This window comes from Monodelphis domestica, chromosome 1, assembly GCF_027887165.1.
Source record: "Monodelphis domestica isolate mMonDom1 chromosome 1, mMonDom1.pri, whole genome shotgun sequence".
NCBI lineage: Eukaryota > Metazoa > Chordata > Mammalia > Didelphimorphia > Didelphidae > Monodelphis > Monodelphis domestica.
The window spans coordinates 410,943,873-410,960,612 of NC_077227.1; the positions used below are offsets into that span (position 1 = coordinate 410,943,873).

A 16,740-nucleotide genomic window follows, 5' to 3' on the forward strand; every position below is an offset into this window, starting at 1 on the left:
CTGTGAATTCCATCTGCCACTGTCCTGGCTCTTTTGTGGGTTCCTGAAACTCTCCCACCAGCGATTCCTACTGATTTCAATGACACTTGCTAATGAGGGCAGAGACAGCCGACAACTGCAATGGGGTGGGCTCCATAGTCTTTCTTTAAAATGATGTCTGGAGAGTTGACAGTCTCATGACTTCCACTGAAAAACAGGCATTAAGGGCTCGTTTCTCCACACCCCTAGTAGTCCTCTGAATCATAATGTAGAAAACAGTGAGGTTTTGTATTCAACAAAATATGGCTCAAAAGCCAGGGTTTTTTGTTGTTGTTGCTGGCAGATGTACATAATAAAGGCAGGAATGTGGACCACAAGGGTTGAGGGCAGTAGCCCTTGCCCTCTTCACTTAGCTTTTATTCTTGTTCAACTACATTTGCATGCCAATTAGGAAGAATGGAAACCATGCTTTATAGCCTCAGCCTTTACACTGCTTCGGTGGGTTGGTTGTTTTTGTTTTTCATTAAAGACTCTAAAATTGTTTTGGGGACAAAACATCTTCAAAAGGTACTTGATGGTACAAGGTACTACTGCTAACCCTAAATCAGATAGCTACCTAGGACCAGGGACTTCAAATTACCACCAGAACCATGCAGGCAAAAGAACAGACTTAATCTTGGCCCCAGGACCACTCTGGGTGGCTTCTATTGGCTACCCTGGCAGTGTGGTGACTCATAGCCTCAGTTATGATCCTGCTATGAGTCCTGCTAATCTACCCTTGTCAGAGAAAAGAAACTTGGCAATTACAAACCAAGAACCTAATAGATGTCCCTAAAAAATTGGTAGCAAAGAAGAGTTTAACACCATGTGATTATTGGATGTACCCAATGGAAATGTCATATGAGCCCAGCAAAAAAAAAAAATGCTACATGCATCCAGGAGAGAGCTGAAAAGAGCTACACGATGATATTACCAGACAACGGTAGCCCTACAATGTCAGATTTATGAATTATCTTGTCTATATGTATTTCCTATGTGTATGCCCTCCATATCTGTGGTCTGGCTATATATGTTCCCAGTGTATAAATCTTTTTACATCATCCCTAGTCACCTACGTGCCCTCCATAGATATTCCTTGGTCACACAAGTTTTTGTGTGTGTGCTCTTCTCCACTAATGATATAACCCATAGGAGAGCATAACCCATGTAGAAATGTGGATTCAGCTCAAACTAGCTAAGGACAGCCAATGATTCAGAGATGTAAACGCTTACACCTCAGAAATTGGCAAATACTACTGGATTTATTGTTTTGTTGATTGTCTAAATGAGAAAGTGAATAGAAAAGTGTTAATGATACAGACTAAACTTTAAAGTGTCGTGTAGACATTTTTAAAAAATCCTTCCCTTCTGTCTTAGAATTGATATTATCCATTTCAATAGGCTTCAATAGATTCAAAGGCAAGAAGAGTGACAAGGCCTAAGTAATTGGGGTTAAGTGACTTGCTTATAGATGTGTGAAGATAGGATTAACTCTCCCCTGCCCATTTTTAGATTTAATCACCAGTAGCATGTGGGAGGGGGGAGGGGGATAGGGTAGGGGGAGTTTGGGGAGTGTGTGGAGGGATGTATACACCCCACTTATTCTTAAGTATGGGGAGGTCTGTGACCCACTATAGTGAGTGATGAATCAGAATCAACTGACTGCCCCCTGGGCAGTCCTAAGCAAAGCTACAACTACAATTGGTCCACATGAAGTGGAAGGAAGGCACAGAAAGTGAAGAAAGGAAGCATCTTTAAAAATGGCAAGAACTTCCTGTGACCAGCTCTTTCACCTTGGAACTTGACCTTGAACGAAGTCAGGCTGGGACCTCGGACAGCTCTTGGATTTTCCCTTAAAACTACCAGGTGGGTGAGTGAAAAAGGCTGACTCCTTTTCCTGGCTTTTCTGGAAGCACTACCCTCCAGAGAGGCACCTCCTCTTGGAGGAGGCCTCTTGGCTTTAATTAGCCTTTTGGCCCCCTTTGCTAGGGCCTCTGAAGCTCTGCTTGGTTTAGGTCAGGCCAGGGTAATTATCTACTTTCTCTTTTATTTCCTTACTTTCACTCTTTCTCCTTTTGTAAATAAACTATCATTAAAAAGTCATTCTGACTTGAGATATATGAATTTCATTGACCATACTATTATGTATTTAGTCCAATCTTTTTATTTTAATCCTTACAGATGGAGAAGTTAGTTGCCCAAGGTCACTTGGAGCTAGAAATCAAGTTTCTGATTTCCCAGTTCAGGGCTCCTGCCACTATAATCAAATCACTTCCCTCTACTGCAAGACACAGTACTTATAGACCCTGTGAGCCTCAGATCCACATTACCTCCCCAGTTGAGCATGAGCCCACCATGGAATGTGAGACTACTCAACTAACAGGAGGTGAAGTCTTGTGATTGACCACTCCTACCCTGATAATTTGCCCATTTCCAGATACAAGCACAGACTAGTTAGAATCCATGATTTCCTATGACACAATGGATTAATCATTTTATCAAACAATAAATATTTATTTATCAAACTCCTATTATGTGTCATTAAGGAAAACAAAGGCAGAAGGAAAACAGTCCCTGCTCTTAAGGTACCTATAATCTGTGAGAGGAGAAAATAAGTCTCTATATATAATTCATACAAAAAAAAGGCAAGATGATTGGAGGGGAAAGGAGACCACTACCACCTAGCTGGGGGATGGGGATCATAGAAGGCCACATGTACAAAATGACACTTGAACTAAGTTTTCAAGGAGATTTAGGATTACTAGAGGTAGAAGTGAGGGTGAGGAGAGAATGTGTGTGTGTGTGTGTGTGTGTAAGTGTGAGGATATATTTCAGGAATGGGGGACAATTAGAACAAAGATACAGAAATGATAAATGGAGCCATGTCTCTTCTGGACCAGTGCCCAGGAAAGGCAGTCCTAAAAGGAAACACATACACACACACACACATTCACAATACAGGGGAAAAAAGGGTTGGGCCAATCATTAGACAGTAAAGATGCAGGGTATGTCAGAGGACTTGATGGAAAGATTAATGGAGGAACCAAATACAAAGACCCTGTCAGTAATAGCAAAGCCAAAAGAGAGTTACCTGAGCACCTATTTTCAGAGCCAAAGTTGAGGCACCATAGGGAATTCAAAGAGCTATGAGATACCTATCTTGCCTTTAGAAGCTCATAGTGTAGTTAGGGAAGTAGTTCATATGCATAATAATATAATAATACAAAAAAAACTTTTTTTTGCCTAATAGAGAATAAAAACAGTTCTTATTACTAACTCTCCAGGGGTTAAAAATTTTTAAATAATTTTTATGTGCTTTCCCTTTTAATCGCATGTATTTTATTTTGTGTATATTTCATTTTTTTTAATAAACCCTTACCTTCTGTCTTTGAATCAATACTAAATATTGGACCCAAGGCAGAAGCATGGCATGGACTAGGCCTAGGGCTTGTCCTGGGTTACACAACTAGGAAGGGTCTGAGGTCAAATTTGAACCCAGGACCTCCCATTTCTTTTTTTTTCTTAAACCCTTACCTTCTGTCTTGGAGTCAATACTGTGTATTGGCTCCAAGGCAGAAGAGTGGTAAGGGCTAGGCAATGGGGGTCAAGTGACTTGCCCAGGGTCACACAGCTGGGAAGTGCCTGAGACCAGATTTGACCTCCAATCTCTAGGCCTGACTCTCAATCCACTGAGCTACCCAGCTGCCCCTGGGACCTCCCATTTCTAAGCCTGGTTCTCTATCCACTAAGCCACCTTCACATCTTTAAAAAGCATTATCCTGAGAAGGGATCCACAGGCTTTCCCAGGCTATCAAAGGTGTTCATGACATATATGATCTTAAACAACCACCTTCCATTTTCTCATCTGAGAAACTGAAAGGTTAGACTATATGGTTTACAAGATCCCATCTAGTTCTGACAGCCTATGATCTATATTTGAAATTTCTGAACAGCTTAGATATTCTATGGTTTTTTTGAGATTATACTTACTGCTCAAATGTATGATGTAGACAGTAAGTACTATCAGAGTTCAGACAAGAGAGCTTTCTCCCTTCCCTGGACTGGGGTGATCTGCAAAAGCTTCCTAGAGAAGATGTTGAGTTCTCAGGAACAAATGACACCAATATGCCATAACCCATGACCCAGAACCAAAATGAATCATCTTCCTCCACATTAGACATCTCTTCTCAGTCATATACTTCTAGTTAAAACAGAGTAAGTGTAGTTGGGAACAAAGATTTACTTGAAAGACAAAAAGTTAATCTGTATGACAGGCCACATTATCCTGAAAATTCAACTTTAGTATTTATCTTTTGTGACCCAGATCCCCAGCTCTAGGTTTTAACAGATTGGGTTCCTTTTGGGTGGTGAAGGGTAGGAAATCTTCAAAGCATTCTCTTTGGCTCACATCCCCACCCAGTTCTTTCCCTAGGAACCACAAAAATAGATCTTTTGTCTAGATCTCTATGGAAAAGGTAAAAAGGCCCTCAGCTCCCATGCAAGCACTCAGAGTAACAATACATTGGAGTTATAAAGTCATGACAACTCTTCTTTCCTCTCTGGTGAGCCTTATCTCCCCCAAGATACTTCCACAGTCCTCCAGATTTATAGTATTACCTTATGGTTGAACCATTCCCCAAAGAATATGGGGTCACTATAGAGTCAACTTTACCTTCTTCCCACAGATAAATTTAGTCCATGTAACTCACAATACTAACAAAGGGCAAAGCCTAGGTTGCTTCTCCACCTTGTGGTTATCTGCCTCTTGCTGCTCCCCTGGTTCAGTTCTTGTTTGGTCCTGGAACTCCTCTTGGTGGAAGAACTGGGAACTCTTTCTCTTTGTCCAGGAAGAAGGCATAATCTAGGAATTCTGCCTTATCTGGGAACTCTTATTCCATTGAAAAGGCTTGGTCCTCCATCTCCTCTCCTTATCCAGGCAACCTTCCATGGCTCCATCAAAGTTTCTAACCTCTGCTTTCTTTGTAGCCATGTGATTCCACATTTCCCTAAAGCAGTTTCCTTGATGGACTGTTTCTCTCCAAGAAGTAGGCATCTGTCTCTGCATCTTTTCCCCTTCCTTCTTCTTCCTGCTTTGCTACCCCTCTCTTTAAAAGGTTAGTTCCATAGGTGAGGCTCATGTGTACACTGTTCATGACTCAGCCATCTTAATGGTGGTATAATTGAGACAATACCTAGGACAAGGTATTCACAAAACCCTCACAAAAAGACATTACCATTACCAAAACAAAATAAAATGCAGTGTTGATGAGAATGTTTATGTGTTTATATCTTCTGGAGGGAGATGGCTTCAATGCCAGAACAAAGGTCCCATCATCTGATGGAGCAACTAAGTGGATAAAGTGTTGGGCCTGGAGCCAGGAAGACCTGAGTTCAAATCTGACCTCAGACATTAGCTGTATCACTCTTGACAGGTTACAGTAAATATGCAGGGTATGTCAGAGGACCTCAATTTCCTCAACTATAAAATAGGGACAATAGTAGTGGTAGTCTCTCAGTGACCGAGAAAGACAATTGTCTTTGTGCAGTTTCATCTATGGTGTACCCTCATGTGGCTTTGGAGTCCAAAGGCTGAGACACAGAGTTTGTGGCACGTGGGGCACGGGACGCCAGTTGTTACGGGAGGTGTGGTTGTGGCCTGATGTCGGCATTCACGCGCAGCGGCAAGACGTCGACGTCGCTCATCTTCAAAGGTGGCGGCATGGTTAATGTGGGTTCCTCAGCTGCTTCTGACAGAGGCAGTGAGTTCTAGTTGCTTTGGTGTGAGGCCAGCCCACTTCAAGTTTGACTTTAGCTGATCCTTGAATCTTTTCTTTGGCCGGCCTTGTTTCCTGAGTCCAGCTGACAGTTCCCCATAGAATACCTGTCTTGGTATTCGCTGTGGGTCCAGGCGGATGATGTGTCCAGACCATCGTAGCTGGGTGTTGAGGACCATGACTTCGATGCTGGTGGAGTTGGCTCTGTCGAGGACTTCCTGGTTGGTGATTCGGTCCTGCCATCGGATCCTCATGATTGACCAGAGGGAGCGTTAGTGGAATTGCTCCAGCTGTTTCATGTGCTTCCGATACAGTGTCCATGTCTCACAACAGTACAGGAGCGAGCTGAGGACCACTGTGTTATACACTTTGAGCTTCATCACAGTGCTTACACCGCTGTGTTGGAGGACTTTGGAGCGCAGCCGCCCGAGTGCCTGGCTGGTCTTTTGGATCCTGGCATTAATCTCGTGGTCTTGGGACCCGTCGTTGGCGATGGTGCTGCCCAGGTAAAGTGTTGACGTTAGAAAGCTGCGTGCTGTCGATTGTAATGCACGGCTGGTTCGTTGGCCTCCCTGGTGCAGGCTGGAACAGCACCTCTGTTTTGCTGAGGCTGATAGTCAGGCCAAATAGTTTTGTTGCAGTGGAGAACCTGTCCACAATGGTTTGGAGATGATTTTCTTGGTGGGCCATGAGAGCACAGTCATCTGCGAAGAGAGCTTCCAGGATGAGTCTCTCTGTTGTCTTTGTTTTTGCAGTCAGGCGGCAAAGGTCGAATAGTGAGCCATCCAGTCGGTATTTGATGTAGACGCCCAGGTCTAGATCCATCACAGCATGTCGTAATACTTGGGTGAAGTATAGTTTGAATAGTACCGGTGCGAAGACACAGCCTTGTTTCACGCCTTTGGAGATGTTGAAGCGATGGGAAGTCTCTCCACCAGATAGGACTTCCCCTGTCATGTCAACATGAAAGAGTTGGATCAGTTTGACGAATTTTGCTGGGCAGCCGAGCTTGCTAAGGATCACCCACAATGCATCCCTGTTCACTGTGTCGAACGCCTTTGTCAGGTCTATGAAGACACTGTAGAGACTCAGGTTCTGCTCAAGGCATTTTTCCTGCATTTGCCTCACCGTGAAGACCATGTCGATGGTGCTGTGATCTGGTCAGAAGCCACATTGTGATTCAGGCAGGTTCTGCTCTGAAACAGATGACAGGAGTCTGTTGAGTATAACACGGGCGAGGATCTTTCCAGCAGTGGAGAGTAGTGAGATGCCTCTGTAGTTGTCACAGGCTGCTAATGCGCCTTTGTTCTTGTATAGGGCTATGATGGAGGCATCTCTGAGTTCTGGGGGCATGTCTTCCTCTTCCCATATGCTGGTCAGCACTATATGGAGTGCCTGAAATGCTTTTCCATTTAAGGCCTTGTACACCTCGGTTGGGATCCCATCTTTACAGGATGCCTTGCCTGCACTCATTTGTTTAATGGCTTTTTGGACTTCCTCTATTGAAGGAGGGACATTAAGTTGTTCAATGGTGCGGTTTTGGGGGATCTGGTCAAGGGCGCTTTGGTCAACTGAAGAGGGTCGGTTGAGAAGCTGACTGAAGTGTTCTTTCCACCTGTTGCTGATGCCTTTTTTTATCTTTTATGAGAGGGTCACCATCAGAGGATAGCAAGGGAGTGGTGGTGGGTTTTAATGGCCCATAGACAGTCTTGAGAGACAATAGTAGCATTTACCTTTTAGAGTTGTAAGGATCAAATGAGATATTTATAAAATGCTTAGCACATTGTGCCTGACACATAATAGGTACTATATAAACACTTATTCTTTTCTTCCCCACTTCCAACTCTCAACTGGAGAGCTGACCTCACTCTTTTCCACCACCTCTTCCCACATCCAATCATTTGTCAAGTCCTGTTATTTCTACCTTTGTAATATCTCTCCATTCTGATTGCCAGCACCCTGGTACAGGCTGGCATCTTCTCATGCCTATATTATTACAATAGCTCACTTGTTGGTTTTTAGCCACAAGTCTCTCCCCATTCCAATCCATCTTCTTAAAGCAAGGTTTTGGCCACGTCACCTCCTAATTGATAAATTCCAGAGGTGTTATATTACTTCCAGCATCAAATATAAAGTCCCATTTGGCTTTTAAAACCTTTCATAACCTGGTCCTTTCCTATCTTTCCCATTCTTCTTATACCTTCTTACTCTAACTACTCTGTGACACAGTGACATTAGTCTTTTTGCTGTTCCTCAAACAAAATGCTTCATCTCTAGTTTCCAAGTATTTTCACTGACAGCCTCCCATGCCTGGACTGCTGTCTCCTAAGCTCCATCTCCTCATTTCCTCCACTTCCTTCAGGCAAGAAGCTCCTGAGTAGCAGAGGATTATTTTGCCTTTTTCTGTATTCCTCAGTGCTTATCACAGTACCCGGCATATAGTAGGAGCTACTAAATAAGTGCTTAATAATTGCTAGTTGACTGAGTTAATTTTAACTTTCACCAGGCTCCCCTGGTCATACCCTCTACCTTTTTTTTTCTTGGAAGGGCTTCCTTATTCCCATGACTTTGGTAATAAAAGCAAACTAAAATTCTTCAATCCAGTTGACTTTATTACTTCAAAATGATTAAGGATTACATACATTTGGATATAATCTCTTTCCAAGACCTCAGGTCTGCAACCCTTCAGTCTGTTTGGGAAATGATTCTATAGATTGATACCACCCAATGCCCAGATTTTGTCTTATAAACATCACAGCATCCTCCCTGAATTTCTACATCAGGCCAGCTTGATCTCCATGGATGGGCCTCAAATATTCTTGGATGTGGGTGCAAAGGACCAGTTGAGAGAGGACCTGTTATCTCCATAAATTAGGTAGGTGCCTCCAAGGTCCTTAGTCAGTCCTTTTATAGGACGTACAGCATTGAATTTGGGTCGTGTATGGATCTGAGTTAGAGGAAAAAGGGCTAGATTTGGAATAAAGAGGATCTGTGCTAGAATCCTATGAATAATAATATGAGAGCAAATCTAATCGAATATGAGAACAAATCTAATCCCACTCTCTGATGTGATAGATGCAGAAACTAGGACCAAGAGAAAGGGAAATGATTTGCCCAAGTCACATAGCTAGTGACAAGAATGAGTGATGAAAACTATCAACAAGCACATGAAAAAGTGATCTAAATCTCTCATAATTAGAGAAATGCAAATTAAAAATTAACTCTGAGATACCACCTCACACCTAGCAGATTGGCCAATATGACAGCAAAGGAAGTAATAAATGTTGGAGGGGATGTAGCAAAATTGGGACATTAATGCATTGCTGGTGGAGTTGTGAATTGATACAACCACTCTGGAAGGCAGTTTGGAACTATGCCCAAAGGACGCTAAAAGACTATCTGCCCTTTGATCCAGTCATACCACTGCTGGGTTTATACCCCAAAGAGATAATAAGGAAAAATACATGTTCAAAAATATTTATAGCTGTGCTCTTTGTGGTGGCAAAAAAAATTGGAAAATGAGAGGGTGTGCATTAATTGGGAAATGGCTGGATAAATTATGGTGTATATTGGTGATGGAATACTATTGTGCTAAAAGGAATAATGAACTGGAGGAATTCCATGTGAACTGGAACGACCTCCAGGAAGTGATGCAGAGTGAAAGGAGCAGAACCAGGAGAACATTGTACACAGAGACTGATACACTGTGGTACAATCGAACATAATGGACTTCTCTACTAGCAGCAATGCAGCAATCCAGGATAATTATGAGGGACTTATGGGAATGAACACTATCCACATCCAGAGGAAGAACTGTGGAAGCAGAAACATCTTAGAAAAACGTTTGCTTGATCACATGGTTCGATAGGGATATGATTAGGGATTTTGACTTTAAATGATCACTAGTGCAAATATTAATAATATGGAAATAAGTTTTGAACAATGATACAGGTAAAACCCATTGGAATTGCTCCTTGGCTATGGGAGGAGAGTGGGAGAAGGGGAAGGAAAGAGCATGAATCACGTAACCATGGAAAAATACTGTAAATTAATTAAATTAATTAATTTTAAACGAATAGCTTCAAATTATGAATCATTTTAGAATTTAGAAACTACTTTTCTTCATAAACACCTTTTGAAGTATTATACATTTTATAACTGAAGAATCAGAGGCTTAGAGAAAAAGTGACACAAGTAGTAAGAAATAGTCAGGACTCATAGAATCATAGAATATAAATTTGGAAAGAGCTTTGGAAATTATCTTCGGGGGTAGCTGGATAGTTCAGTGGATTGAGAGCCTAGCCTAAAGAGGGGAAGTCCTAGGTTCAAATCTTGCCTCAGACACTTTCAGGCTATATGGCCCTGGGCAAGTCACTTCACCCCCATTGCCTAGCTCTTAACACTTTTCTGCCTTAGAACCAATACACAGTATTGATTCAAAGACAGAAGGCAAAGGTTACAAAAAAATTATCCAGTTTGACCTATTCATTTTACAGATGAGGAAATGGGGTCAAGAGAGAAGTAATTTGCCCAAGGTACATTGGTAGTAAGTGACATAGTCTGAACTTGAATCCAGATCCTCTGACTCCAAATCCCATGCTCTTTTCACCATATCATAATGCCTCTCCTTCCTTTGCCTCCATGATTTTCAGCAGAGACCTAGGCCCTCTCCATGTTTACAGCTTCATTCACTCAACAAATTTATTAAATGAGTACTGTCTGTGTACATGGCCCTTTTCAAGTGATGGGAATAAAAAGGTAGGCATGGCACAAACCTAATGCCCCTCTTGCTCTTAAACAGCTTATGATCAAATCAGGAGGGAAATATGGGCACAAATAACCAATAAAAGGGAAAATTATATAAGAGAGAGGCAGAGATCCAGGAAATTTGAAGAGCTGTGATAGTGGCTTCAGAACTTCCAGGAGAAGGAAATACAAGACTGGTCCTTGAAAGAATGGAGAAACTGCAGTAGATTGAGACTTGAATAGAATACAAGAACAGCAAAATAACAGAGATAAGCAAGACCAGAACAAGAACAGAGGGAATAAGGGGCAGCTAGGTGGTTCCGTGGATTGAGAACCAGGGCTAGAGAGGGGAAGTCCTAGGTTCAAATATGGCCTCAGATACTTTCTAGACTGTGTGTCCCTGGGCAAGTCACTTAACTCTATTGTCTGGCCCCTACTGCTCTTCTGCTTTGGAACTGTGCTCTATAGATTCTAAGAAGGTACCGTTTACTTAAAAAAAAAAAAAAAGAAGAAGAACGGGAATAGGAGAAAGGGGGTAAAAGAAGGGGAGAAGTTTGGGAAGAGAAGATTGGGAGGGGGAGAAGAAGATAGAGGGGGGTTGTGGGAGCAAGAGAAAGTAGAAAGATGAATGGAGTGAGGAGAGAGTAGGAGAGGGGAGAGGGGGAGGGGAGGAGAAAGAAGAATGGGTGGGGGGAGAATGAGGAGGAAGGAAGAGAGAATGTGTGAGGGAGAAGAGAGAATGGGAGGAGGAAGAGAGAGTGGGAAAGGGGTGTGGTAAAGGGGAGAGAGGGAGGGGAAGTTGGAGAGAGACAGTGGGTAAAAGAGAGGGAGAGTGAGGGGGAGGGGAGAAAGTGAACCTCGAAGCCTGAGGCGCGAGGCTGTCGCTCCTGCGCATGCGCCTAAGCTGGTACACAGCTTCCTGAGCGCGGCAATAGCTAGGGAGCAGAGCTGGGCGATCTTCGTCTTGAGAGGAGGTGACCCCTTTGCTCCAGTCGCTTAAGACCCTCGAACAAGCATCTGGAAAAGAAGGTAGGAGTGAGGCAAGGCAAGGCGAGGCCAACATGCGCGGGGAGCTGAGAGGTGGGATCGTGAGGAGAGGACTCCCAGCCAGCCTGAGGAGATTCTCCTCAGAGCTCCTCGAGGGCTTGGCGCCTCCCATCCTAAGGGCCGGGCTGCGTGCCCTGCCCTTCTCTTCCACCTCCTCCTCCTCCTCCTCCTCCTCCTCCTCCTCCTCCTCCTCCTCCTCCTCCTCCTCCTCCTCCTCCTCCTCCTTCTCCTCCTTCTCCTCCTTCTTCTCCTCTTCCTCGGATCAAGGACCTCCTCGCCTCCTCCCTTAGGGTTCGAATGCCTGTTCGGTCACTAACTTTATGTGGAACCTGAATTACATCACGACACGTCACAGCTCATCTGGACAGGGGCGGGTGGGGTCCGAGGCCCCGTTCTGACTGTGATGTGCAGTTTTCTCTCTTAGTCATCTTCTAGACTATTCCCTTCCTTCTCTCGCTGTCCTGTTCCTTGGTGCTTTCCTTCTTATTACTTCTCCTGTGAATTCTTCTTACCCTGACCCAGTAGATAGGCTCATGTATTATTGGCCCCGTTCCTCAGTACTTTGGTCTCGATACTAGCATCCTTCCTTTGAGGTCCTTGTGTGTGGACCGTACCAAATTCCCCAATATCTGCCTCTTTCCTTTAATTATTATTACTATTAGTTTCTGTATTACTAATTAATTTTTTTAGTAAACATTTGCCTTCTCTCCATTTTACCCCCTCCTTCCACTTTCCCTGTATTAAATCTACTGGCCCTATAGTCAGTATTTTATCACCTATTCATACCCCAGTTTTGTGATTCATAGCCCATATCTCTCCATTTTGTGGATAAACAACCTAAGAAGGCCATTTACAATAGGGACTTCCACTTCCATTCTTCTCATTCTCTTCTTAACTCTCTATAATGTGGAAGCCTGACTGAAACTGCTTTCTCCAAAGTTATGAGATCTCTCTCTCTCTTTTATGTTTTGTTAAGTTATGAGATCTCTTTCTTTGCCTTCTCTCTCTTAGAATAAATACTAAGTATTGATTCCAAGGCAGAAGAGTGGTAAAGACTAGGCAATTGGAATTAAATGACTTGCCCATGATCACACAGTTAGAAAGTGTTTGAGGTCAGGTTTTAGGACTTCTTGTCTGGAGACTACTCTTTATCCCCTGACCCACCCCAGCTACCCCTATGCCATCTCTGAATTGCCAAAGCTAATGGCCTTTTCTTGACCTCTCTACAGCCTTTGACATTGGATTATCTTGTTCTTGAGGCTCTTCTCTCTTGTCTTTTGGAATATTCCTCTCTCCTGGTTCTCCTTCCTATGCTCATTGCTCCTCAGTCTCCTTTGCAAGATCATTATACTGGTTATGTTTGCTAATCATTAGTGTCCAAAAAAAAGGCTCTATCCTGACTACCTTCTCTTTTACTATGCTATTTCGAAAATTTGGTTAGCTTATCTGCTTCCATGGATTTGATGATCATCTCTGCTGTTGCTGATTCTCAAATCTACTTATCTAACCTAAGTTCTTTGTTAATCTCCAGTCTTGCATCTCAGCTGTCTATTAAGACATCTTGAATTAGATGTCCAGTAGGTATTTTAAAATTTAATCTCATGATCTTCCCCAAATTCTTTCCCCTTTCTAATTTCCCTGTTAAACATGGTCTATACGAGATGTTCAGGGAGAATTAGCATTTCTGGTGTGAGGGTTTGCTGAGCCCTTTTCAGGGATGTTCATTCACCTTTGGTATCCACCTTTTACCCAACTCTCACCTGTGACTTCAAGAAGCTATAGCATGTGCACACCCACACCTTAGTAAACTGTCTTGGCAGTTGGGCTAAACCAGGTTGAGGGTAATTGTCAGGCCTCAAATATGTCAGTAATTAGAATGTGAAAACTTGACTCAGGGAAATGGGCAGATGAGAACAATCTGTTCCCAGCAACTTTGAGGCCATTGAAATAGGCACTGTGGAGCATTAGAGCTTGGTCAGACAATCAAAGATGCCAAGGTCAGCCACTGCTTCCTAGGCATTCTGACTTTTGTCTTACCACTGAACTTTGATAATTGGAAAAGAAGAATGAGCCTGATTTGTACAATTCTGCCTCACTTGATCCAATTCACAAGCAAGCCAAGACACCAACCTGTGATTTCAATGGTCCTTATTGAAAAAGAATGAAGAAGAACAGTTACTATCAAGGGCACCATTATTTTCACGGGCCCCCAAGGTTACAATCCTAGTGTTGTCCTCAGTTCATCCCTTGTCATTATCTACAACCAGTCGAAAGCTAAGGCCTGTCAATTATATCTTCATGATATCTCTAGTATAATCACCTTTCTCTAACAATGCCACCACCTTAATTCAGGTCCTCATCTTCTCATTTCTGGACTGCTATAGGCTGCTGGTTGATCTGCTTGCCACAAATGTTTCCCCATTCTAGTTGATCCTCTACTCAGCTTTTCCTGATTTTCCTGAAGTGCAGGTCCCTTCCCCACCATTCAGTAAACTCCAATGGCTCCCTATTACTTCCAGGATCAAATGTAACATCCTTTTTGGTATTCAAAGCCATTCATAACCTGGCCTCCCTCATCCCCCCACATCTTTCCAAACTTCTATTACCTGGCCCCCACCTATTCTTCAATCCATTGATACTGCCTCCTTACTATGCTTCCTTAGGAGATGTTCTATCTCCTGATTCTGACTATTTTCAGTGATTGTCCTACCTGCTGTCCTCCATGTCTAGAATGCTCTCACTTTTCATCTCTACCTCCTGGCTCCCCTGACTTCCTTTAAGTCCTAGCTAAAATTTTACTTTCTGCAGGAAACTTTTCCTAACCCTTCTTCATTCTAGTGCCTGCCCTCTGTTAATTATTTCCAGTTTATCCTGTAACTACCTTGTTTGTACATAGTTGTTAACATGTTGTCTCCCCCCTTCAGATTGTGAGCTCCTTGAGGGCAGGAAATAATGGCATTTTGCCTTTTTTTTTTGCATCCACATCAATTAGCAAAGGGCCTGGCAACATAATAAGTACTTAATAAATGTTGATTGACTGTCTCATCATCCATTCTCCAATAATGTGGCTCCCATATTAACATCCAGTCCCCAAGTTTGGGATAATACCATTTTTTGCCAAGCAAATTAAATTTAAAAATAATATTAGAAGCTATTTACTACAAATTCAGTTAAAGTCAACATTTATTAAGCTCCTACTATGTGTCAGGCAGTGTTCTAATGGCAAGGAGTACATCAATTACAAAAAACAACTACATAGTCTGCTCTCAGTGAGCTCACACTTTCCTGAAGTGGAGGGGGATGTGGGGAGAGGTAAGATTGACAGCATACTATCAGGAAAGTTATCACCTAAATAATTGTGCATATGGATTCCACATGAAAATGTTAAAAATCTTTAAAATAGTTAATGAGACATAATCTAAATTTAGTTTCAAAATGTTAAAAAGACAGGCTCTCCAATGTTTCAAGGTTTGATGCTATTATAACAATGTTGTCTGCAAAGCAGAACCTCTTGAAGACCTTACCATCTATAGGGAGTCCCTCTTTGACTTAGAATCTGAGCTGGACATCATCTTTGATTAAGGCAAACACTTTGGGCAACCATATATTTTACTGTTTTATACATGACTTGATATCTATAATCAGATGATCAGTTAAGTTTTCCATTCAAAAATTATAAAATCATAGATTTAAAGCTGGAAGGGACTTTAGAGGTCATAAAATCCAATCCTCTCATTTTACAGAGGAGGAAATTGAAATTCCGAGAGGTTAAGTGCCTTTCTGAAGTTTACATATTTAACTGGATTCAAACCAAGGTCCTCTAACTTCAAATCCATTGCTATGTTAACATTTTTTCAAAGTATCTTCTATGATTTTTTTTAAACCCTTACCTTCTCTCTTAGAATCAATACTAAGTATTGCTTCCAAGGCAGAAGAATGATAAGGAGTAGGCAATGGGGGTTAAGTGACTTGCCCAGGGTCACCCAACTGAAGTCAAATTTGAATCTAGGATCTCCTGTCACTAGGCCTGGCTCTCTATTCACTTTGCTACCTAATTGCCCTTCTATGATTTTGACATGTATGTGGAACACATTATTTTGGAGAAGAGCCTTAAGGTGGCATTTTGTGTTACAAATGCTTTTTTTTTTATACTGAATAGACATCACAGTAGGATCTTATATTTTCTATATCTTTCAATTCTGTGACACTCAAGATATGATCTGAAATTGCCCTTTCGTCCCCCTCCTCTTTTTTCTCCTCCTCCTCCATATACCTGTTTGTTTTTGGTCCTTACCTCTATGCATAGAGCATAAGGTGGTCAAAGCAGCCCAGGTCCCTTTCTTTTTGTTCCTTTGGGATTCAGTGGAATTAAATGACTTTTTCTTTGTGTGTAAAAAAAATTGTTTGTGAAATCAATCAGCAAAATCAAAATGTATTTATTAAGTGCCTACTATGTGTCAGGCAACCATACTACATTAAATACTATTAAAATATTATTAAAATGCAAAGATATTAAAATACAAAGAATGAAATAATTCTTATTCAAAATTAACTTCCATTTTAATGAGAAAGACAAGAAATACATATAAAAATAAAGACAGCATAAATATGTTTCTATATGTATATATGTTTTACATATACATGCATACCTACACAAAGTAGTTAAATACAAGATAGTTTGAGAGAGAAGGCATGAGCAATTGGAGAAATCAGGAAAGATTTCATGAATAAAATGGTGTCAAAGTTGAATCTTTTTTTTTTTAACCCTTACCTTCCATCTTAGAATCAATACTATGTATTGGTTCTAAGGCAGAAGAGTGGTAAGGGCTAGGCAATGCGGGTCAAGTGACTTGCCCAGGGTCACACAGCAAGGAAGTGTCTGAGGTCAGATTTGAATCCAGGACCTCCCATCTCTGGGCCTGGATTTCAATCCACTGAGCCACCCAGCTGCCTTCTCAAAGTTGAATCTTAAAGAAAGAGGAGTATGAAGGGCAGCCAGTGCAAAGGCACAAAGGTGAAAGGGATGGAAAAGAGAGTGTGTCCTGAGTGAGAAATAGGGAGAAGTTCAGTTTGGCTATATCATACAAAGTGCTTGAGGGGGAACAATGTCCATTGAGACTGGAAAGGTAAATTGGGGCCAGGTTATATTGAACTT

At 42.0% G+C, this 16,740-nt stretch overlaps 1 protein-coding gene across 5 annotated transcripts in view; it reads left to right on the forward strand.

The window, feature by feature from the left end:
• Positions 1-11,413: 11,413 nt before the first annotated feature.
• RAD21L1 (RAD21 cohesin complex component like 1) overlaps positions 11,414-16,740 on the forward strand; it is a 44,978-nt gene continuing 39,651 nt past the window's right edge. For all 5 annotated transcript variants that reach the window (XM_056811988.1, XM_056811990.1, XM_056811987.1 and 2 more), the window contains exon 1: positions 11,414-11,567. The gene's annotated coding sequence lies outside the window, so the exon portion shown is untranslated. The remainder of the gene's footprint in view (positions 11,568-16,740) is intronic.